The sequence below is a fragment of the Pan paniscus genome, chromosome 20 (genome assembly GCF_029289425.2).
Source record: "Pan paniscus chromosome 20, NHGRI_mPanPan1-v2.0_pri, whole genome shotgun sequence".
Lineage (NCBI taxonomy): Eukaryota > Metazoa > Chordata > Mammalia > Primates > Hominidae > Pan > Pan paniscus.
In genome coordinates, this window is record NC_073269.2 from 55,390,748 (window position 1) to 55,399,020 (window position 8,273).

The window sequence follows — 8,273 nt, forward strand, 5'->3', positions numbered from 1 at the left end:
ATGAAGTTATTCTTCCACATAACTTCTAAACACTTTATAAATTTGCCTTTCATGCTTAAATCTGTTAATCCTCATGGATTAACACTGTTCTTGATAATAATAATGATTATAGGCTGGGCATGGTGGCTGACCCCTGTAATCCCAGCACTTTGAAAGGCCAAGGCAGGCAGATCACCTGAGGTCAGGAGTTCAAGAGCAGCCTGGGCACGATGGTGAAACCTCATCTCTGCCAAAAATACAAAAAATTAGGTGGGCATGGTGGTGCATGCCTTTAGTCCCAGCTATTCAGGAGCCTGAGGCGCAAGAATCTCTTGAAGCTGGGAGGCGGAGGTTGCAGTGAGCCGAGATCATGCCACTGCACTCCAGCCTGGGCAACAGAGAGACCCTGTCTATAATAATAATAATGGTTATAGGTTTTGGCATAGAAGTTTTGTATTTTTTTATTAGATCTATTCCTAGGCACTTAAAATAGCTTCATGTTATTATAAATGTTATCTTTATATTTTTCATTACCTATTTATTTCTTGCTGGTATGTAGAAACGCTATTAATATTGTTCTATTAACCCTGTATCCAGCAACCTTGATAAACTCATTAATCTTAGTAATGTATTTATAGATTTTTTTTTTTTTTTTTTGAGACAGAGTCTTGCTCTGTCACCCAGGCTGGAGTGCAGAGGCCCGATCTCGGCTCACTGCAATCTCCATCTCCCAGGTTCAAGCGATTCTCCTGCCTCAGCCTCCCAAGTAGCTGGGATTTCAGGCGTGCACCACCATGCCCAGCTAATTTTTGTATTTTTAGTAGAGACGGGGTTTCATCATGTTCGTCAGGCTGGTCTTGAACTCCTGACCTCGTGATCCGCCTGCCTCGGCCTCCCAAAGTGCTGGGATTACAGGCGTGAGCCACTGCGCCCGGCCAGATTTCCTTTTTTGGGCGAGTTTTGCTTTCTTCTTGCATACTAACCTATCTCCTTTTTATTATAAAATACACATATTCCAAAAAGTGAACAAAACTGAAATGTTCACCTGAATGATTTATTGTAAAGCAAATGCCCCAACCATCCTAGCCAAGATTGAAATCTGAGTATCAGGAAACAATATTTAAGATTAAAAGTACCGAACACATTAGAGACGTATAGTACATGCTCAACACGCAAAGAAAAAAATAACAGCCACAAGCCTATATGTACCAAACAACTGGAGAGCTAAATATTTAAGGCAAAACACGTATAAAACCAAAAAGAAATTGATCAAAATATAACTACGATGGCAATTATCATACAACTTTTTCAGAACTCACAGATCTAATCTAATAGAGAAAAAAAGGACATAGAGAAATTGAATAATGCAAACAAATATGATTTAATAGATACTTAGTCATATTAGAAATGAACAATTTTAGGGAAGGGAGATGGATTTGTGAACCCTGGAGTGCGGTTCTGCCTACTCGAGGCCGCTGCTGTGTGGAGACCCCTGGGTGAAGCCACTGTCATCATGTCTGACCAGGAGGCAAAACCTTCAACTGAGGACTTGGGGGATAAGAAGGAAGGTGAATATATTAAACTCAAAGTCACTGGACAGGATAGCAGTGAGATTCACTTCAAAGTGAAAATGACAACACATCTCAAGAAACTCAAAGAATCATACTGTCAAAGACAGGGTATTCCAATGAATCCACTCGGTTTCTCTTTGAGGGTCAGAGAATTGCTGATAATCATACTCCAAAAGAACTGGGAATGGAGGAAGAAGATGTGATTGAAGTTTATCAGGAACAAACGGGGGGTGGGGGGTGGTCATTCAACAGCTTATTCTTTTTTTATTTTCCCTCGATCCTTTAATCCTTTATTTTTAAAAATAGTTCCTTTGTAATGTGGTGTTCAAAACGGAATTGAAAACTGGTACCCCATCTCTTTGAAACATCTGGTAATTTGAATTCTGGTGCTCATTATTCATTATCATTTGTTTTCATTGTGCTGATTTTTGGTGATCAAGCCTCAGTCCCCTTCATATTACCCTCTCTTTTTTTTTTTTTTTTTTTTTTGAGACGGAGTCTCGCTCTATCGCCCAGGATGGAGTGCAGTGGCGCGATCTTGGCTCACTGCAACCTCCACCTCCCGGGTTCATACCATTCTCCTGCCTCAGCCTCCCGAGTAGCTGGGATTACAGGCACCCGCCACCACGCCTGGCTAATTTTTTGTATTTTCAGTAGAGACGGGCTTTCACTGTGTTAGCCAGGATGGTCTCGATCTCCTGACCTTGTGATCTGCCAGCCTCGGCCTCCTAAAGTGCTGGGATTACAGGCGTGAGCCACCGCGCCCAGCCTACCCTCTCCTTTTTAAAAATTACGTGTGCACAGAGAGGCCACCTTTTTCAGGACATTGCATTTTCAGGCTTGTGGTGATAAGTAAGATCGGCCAATGCAGGTGTTCATAATGACTTTCCAACTGGCCCTGATGTTCTAGCACGTGATTGCTTCACTCCTGGACTGTGACTTTCAGTGGGAGATGGGAGTTTTTTCAGAGAACTGAACTGTGGAAAAACAACCTTTCCTTAACTTGAAGGTACTTTTAAAATTTGAGGGTCTGGACCAAAAGAAGAGGAATATCAGGTTGAAGTCAAGATGACAGATCAGGTAAGAGTGATGCCTAACTCCAAAGATGGCTTCACTGAAGAAAAGGCATTTTAAGATTTTTTTTAAATCTTGTCAGAAGATTCCAGAAAAGTTCTGATTTTCATTAGCAATTAATAAAGCGATACATGTAGAAATGAATAAGACAGAACACTGCTCTTTTTTATTTGTTCTTTTTGGCCTGGGATATGGGTTTTAAATGGACATTGTACCAGCTTCATTAAAATAAACAATATTTGTAAAAATCGTAAAAAAAGAGAAATGAACAATTTTAAAAGAGAAAATAACCTTAATGACTTGGAAATTAAGAAATATGCTTCTGTGGTGAGAGGGTCATTTGAGCTCAGGTGTTCAAGACCAGCCTAGGCAACACAGCAAGACACCCATCTCATATCTATATATCTATATATATATACACACACACACACACATACATACATACACACATACATACACACACACACACTTCCAGATAATCCTTGGATTAAAAAGAAGCTAAGTAGAAAATTACAAAGTTTCCAGGTAGCATAAAAGTGTGTGTGTATATATATATATTTCCAGATAATCCTATACACACACACACACACACACACACACACACACTTCCAGATAATCCTTGGATTAAAAAGAAGCTAAGTAGAAAATTACAAAGTTTCCAGGTAGCATAAAAAGGAGATTATTTCATATCAAAACCTTTGACATACAGCAAAAATTACACTTTACTGAAGACTAAAGATGATGAATAAAGGAACTTAATACTCCCCTTAAGAAATCAGAATAGGCTGGGCGCAGTGGCTCACGCCTGTAATCCTAGCACTTTGGGAGGCTGAGACAGGTGGATCACTTGAGGTCAGGAGTTTGAGAAATCAGAAGAATAAAGACAAAACAAACTAGAAATTGTAATTAAAAAGTTGACATTAATAAGATAGAAAATAAAGTAAAAATGCTAAGTAAATCCAAATGCCACTTGTGAATCTGATTGAGAAAAAGATAAATAAAAATAACAAAACGTAAAAAATGAGAAAAGAGACACAGCCATCAAATTTAGAATTTTAAGGACATATGCTATATGAAATCCTAGGTCAACAAATCTGAAACCTTAGAGGAAACTGAAAGTGTCTGGCAAATGTAAATTACTAAAAATAATCCAAGAATTTTGGGGAAAATTAATGGAAAGGGTTGGAAAGATGAGTAGAGATTTACTGCACAAATGGGCTCTGGGACCAGATGGGTTCAGAGATGAGTTCGATTTAACCTTTAAAAAGCAGATGGTTCTAATGTCAATTACACCAGGCTGCTCAAAGTGTGGCCCACGAATCCTAAGCATCACCTGGGAGTGTGATAAATGCAAATTAATGAACCTGAATCCAGATTCACCCCATAAAAATCCCTAGCGGGCGGCCGGGTGCAGTGGCTCACGCCTGTTATCCCAGCACTTTGGGAGGCCAAGGCGGGCAGATCACGAGGTCAGGAGTTCGAGAACAGCCTGGCCAACATGGCGAAACCTGTCTCTACTAAAACTACAAAAATTAGACGGGAGTGGTGGTGCACGCCTGTAATCCCAGCTATTCGAGACGGCTGAGGCAGGAGAATCGCTTGAACCTGGGAGGCGGAGGTTGCAGTGAGCCGAGATCGCACCATTGCACTCCAGCCTGGGTGCCAAGAGCAAGACTCTGTTTCAAGAAAAAATAAAATAAAATCACTAGAAGATGGGGCCCAAGGATCTGTCTAACAAGCTTTCCAGGTGACTTTCAGCATACTAAAGTTTGAGCAGCACTGGCTTAGGATCACAGAAAAAATAAAGAGCTCCTCAATTTACCTTCTGAAGCTAGCATAACTTTAATGCCAAAATTTATAGAAAGTAGAAAAAAAACCCTCATTTACAAAGACGAGATGAACAAGCTAAATATTAGCAAGTAGAATCTAGAATATATCAAAAGGATAATACATTACACCTACGTAGAATTGATCCCACAAGGAGAGTTCAATATTTAAAATTCTATCAACAAGTCCACTGAATGCTAAAAAGCCATTTGGCAAAATGCGGCAGTTCTATGAATATACTAAATATCATTGAATTGTCAACTTTTTTTTTGAGACGGAGTTTTGCTCTTGTCTCCCAGGCTGGAGTGCAATGGCATGATCTCAGCTCACTGCAACCTCTGCTTCCCAGGTTCAAGAGATTCTCCTGCCTCAGCCTCCCAGGTAGCTGGGATCACAGGCACCCAACACCATGCCCGCCTAATTTTTGTATTTTTAGTAGAGATGGGGTTTTGACATATTGACCAGGGTGGACTAGAATTCCTGACCTCAAGTGATCCACCCACCTCGGCCTCCCGAAGTGCTGTGATTACAGGAATGAGCCGCCATGCCTGGCTGAATTGTAAATTTTAAATAGGTTGATTGTATGGTATATGAATCACATTTCAATAAAGCTGTCACAGAAGACTATCTTAGGCCTCTGGACAAAAGGGAGCTTGGGAGTGTCTGGTAGACATCTCTGATAGCAATAACTTTCCTTAACCCTACCCTTATGGCAGATACACCTGACAGCAATAACTGAAGCTGCCTCTGAGAATGAGGGTTGCCACGTAGAGGTTGCTAGGGGAGGATGCTAAGTGAAAATGCCCTATGAACTGCTTTTTTTTTTTCTTTTTTTTTGAGACGGAGTCTCGCTCTGTCACCCAGGCTGGAGTGCAGTGGCGCAATCTGAGCTCACTGCAACCTCCGCCTCCCAAGTTCAAGCGATTCTCCTGCCTCAGCCTCCCAAGTAGCTGGGACTACAGGCGCCCGCCACCATGCCCAGCTAATTTTTGTATTATTAGTAGAGACGGGGTTTCACCATGTTGGCCAGGCTGGTCTCGAACTCCTGACCTCAAGTGGTCCACCTGCCTCAGCCTCCCAAAGTACTGGGATTACAGGCACGAGCCACCAAGTCTGGCCTGAACTGCATGCTTTTTGCAAATGGTTGTGGTTCTCCTGTCCAGTCCACCACCACTGGCCCAAGCTGCAAGTTCCCCCAAATAAGTCCTGTGTTTTGTGTGCTGGCTCCGGGTCTCTTCTTCAGCCTCTTGAACCTGGTGCCATGGCTACTGAAGTTAACAGGCATTTGGCACGACAACTGATGATCCCAGCAGGAGGTTGGAGAAAATCCTGTGCACGCAGAGTCGATGGGATTGGAGAGGAGAATATCAACGGGGGGCATCTCGGGCTGGCTGGCTGTCCACGTCTGTGTGGGGCTCAACAGCCACTATCCTTGATGGATGAGGCCCAAGGCATGGGTACAGAGATGCCCCCAAAACACTGAAGGGTCTGGAAGAGCTATTGCAGGAGGTGGATCTAACTAAGCAAAAGTTAGATGCCTAAGCTGTGGCAGCTGCGGTTGGCTGGCCACTCCTGACTGTGCTCTGAGCAGCCTCGGGGGCCGGGCTCATGGCGCAGGTGAAGGTGCATCCATTACAAGATGAACTGCGACGACAAAGAGATGCCTAATTAGATCAGACTGAAACATCAGAGACCGACTGTCCTGCCTGCGGGCACGGGATGACAAAATGGAGAGACCCTGGCTTGTCAGGTATGGTCCATTTGAAAAGCTGCTGGCTGCTATGTCAATGAGTCAGGGCCCTCATGACTAAATCATCCTGGGACCCTAAGTTCTGGGACCCCATGGAGAGCTCTAGTGGGGAAGAGAGTGAGGCCTGGGATGAGCTCATGAAGGTGCCCATCCTCTCTGCACGTTTGCTGGTCAACACCAAGATGAAAGCCGACCAACCACAGATGTAGGGGGTCACCCTGCAAGACTTGCCCCTGCCTGGAAGACACCGCAGTGCAGGATTCCACGGTTGTGGAGTTGGTGGAGCTGGGAACTAGGTTCAGGCAGAAGGGGGAGACAGTCGGTCATAGGGTGGCTTCTCTGTCTATGGGACATGGAACAGAGATGAGTGAAATGGCATCCATCACCAACCATCCGGCCCTGAGGTAGTGCCTCGATGGCACCAATAATGAGGATCGGGCCACCCCCTCCTTAGCCGGGTGGTTGCGAGCTGCAAGGCAGCCTGGCCAAATGAAAGGAATGTCCCGGCTGGGTGCAGTGGCTCAGGCTTGTAATCCCAGCACTTTGGGAGGCTGAGGCAGGAGGATCATGAGGTAGGGAGTTTGAGACCAGCCTGGCCAATATGGTGAAACCCCGTCTCTACTAAAAATACAAAAATTAGTCGGGTGTCGTGGCAGGTGCCTGTAATCCCAGCTACTCGGGAGGCTGAGGCAGAAGAATCGTTTGAACCTGGGAGGCGGAGGTTGCAGTGAGCTGAGATGGAGCCATTGCACTCCAGCCTGGACAACAGGGCGAGACTCCCTCTCAAAAAGAAAGAAAGGAATGTCCCCACATCTCCTTTGTGACGACAGATTATGGAGGAATTGAGGGACATTCTCTGGGAATTAGGGGTGACGCTTGCTATCTACACTGAGCATTACCGAGGCCCTGACAAGGAGCTTTTCACTGCGGGCATGAGAAATGCCATCTTACAGTAGGCACACAACCAATGGTGTGGCACACTAGCGTCTATCTTGAGTCCCTTCGTAGGATAGCCAGTGTCTCAGGCGGCCCAAAGGGCCACCGCTTAGGAGAAACAGAAACTGCACAGGCGAGGGGTGCATGCTGCTGGGATAAAAACAAGGGAACCAAAGGAAAAACAGCCAAGGGGCTGTCGGGGACCCCCGACAAATGTGTGACCAGGTAGTGGCAGGAACACCTACTGTGAAAATAGATAAACAGCCTAATGCTGTTCTGGTCAGACTGTGGCAGAAGCTCAAGCCAAAACAGCACTTCACGAAGAAGCCTCAGGCTCAGCCCACTGCCCCTCCCACAGAGGGATACAGGCACCAACCCCTTTAGACTGGGACAAAGGCTAAGGCCCCAGGATCCTGGTAAGAGCAATGGCGGCTGGGTGTCTGGAGACTGGCGGCCACATATAGAGCTAGCTAACTATATATTGGTCACCTAAGAATGCACAGGCTGGCTGGGTGCACTGGCTCATGCCTGTAATCCCAGGACTTTGGGAGGCCGAGGTGGGAGGATCACCTGAGGTCAGGAGTTTGAGGCCAGCCCGGCCAACATGGTGAAACCTCCTCTCTACTAAAAATACAAAAATTAGCTGGGCGTGGTGGTGGGCACCTGTAATCCCAGCTACTCAGGAGGCTGAGGCAGGAGAATCACTTGAACCTGGGAGGCGGAGGTTGCAGTGAGCCAAGATCGTGCCACTGCACTCCAGCCTGGACCACAGAGTTAGACTCCGTCTCAGAAAAAAAAAAAAAAAAGGCAAAAAACCAAGAATGCATCCAGGAGGCAAGGTGGCTTATGCCTGTAATCCCAGCACTTTGGGAGGCTGAGGTGGGCAGATCACGAGGTGAGGAGTTCGAGACCAGCCTGACCAACATGGTGAAACCCTGTCTCTACCAAAAATACCAAAAGTTAGCTGGGCACCAGTAATCCCAGCTACTCTGGAGGCTGAGGCAGGAGAATCGCTTGAACCCGGGAGGTAGAGGTTGCAGTGAGCCGAGATCGTGCCACTGCACTCCAGCCTGGTGACAGAGTGAGACTCCATCTCAAAAACAAAACGAAACAAAAAAACAAGAATGTACAGGCTG

The 8,273-nt window shown here is 45.4% G+C and overlaps 1 pseudogene; it reads left to right on the plus strand.

Annotated features, from left to right (window-relative positions):
• The first annotated feature begins 1,432 nt into the window (after nt 1-1,432).
• On the plus strand, nt 1,433-2,764 carry LOC106634122 (small ubiquitin-related modifier 1-like; annotated as a pseudogene).
• Nucleotides 2,765-8,273: the final 5,509 nt, after the last annotated feature.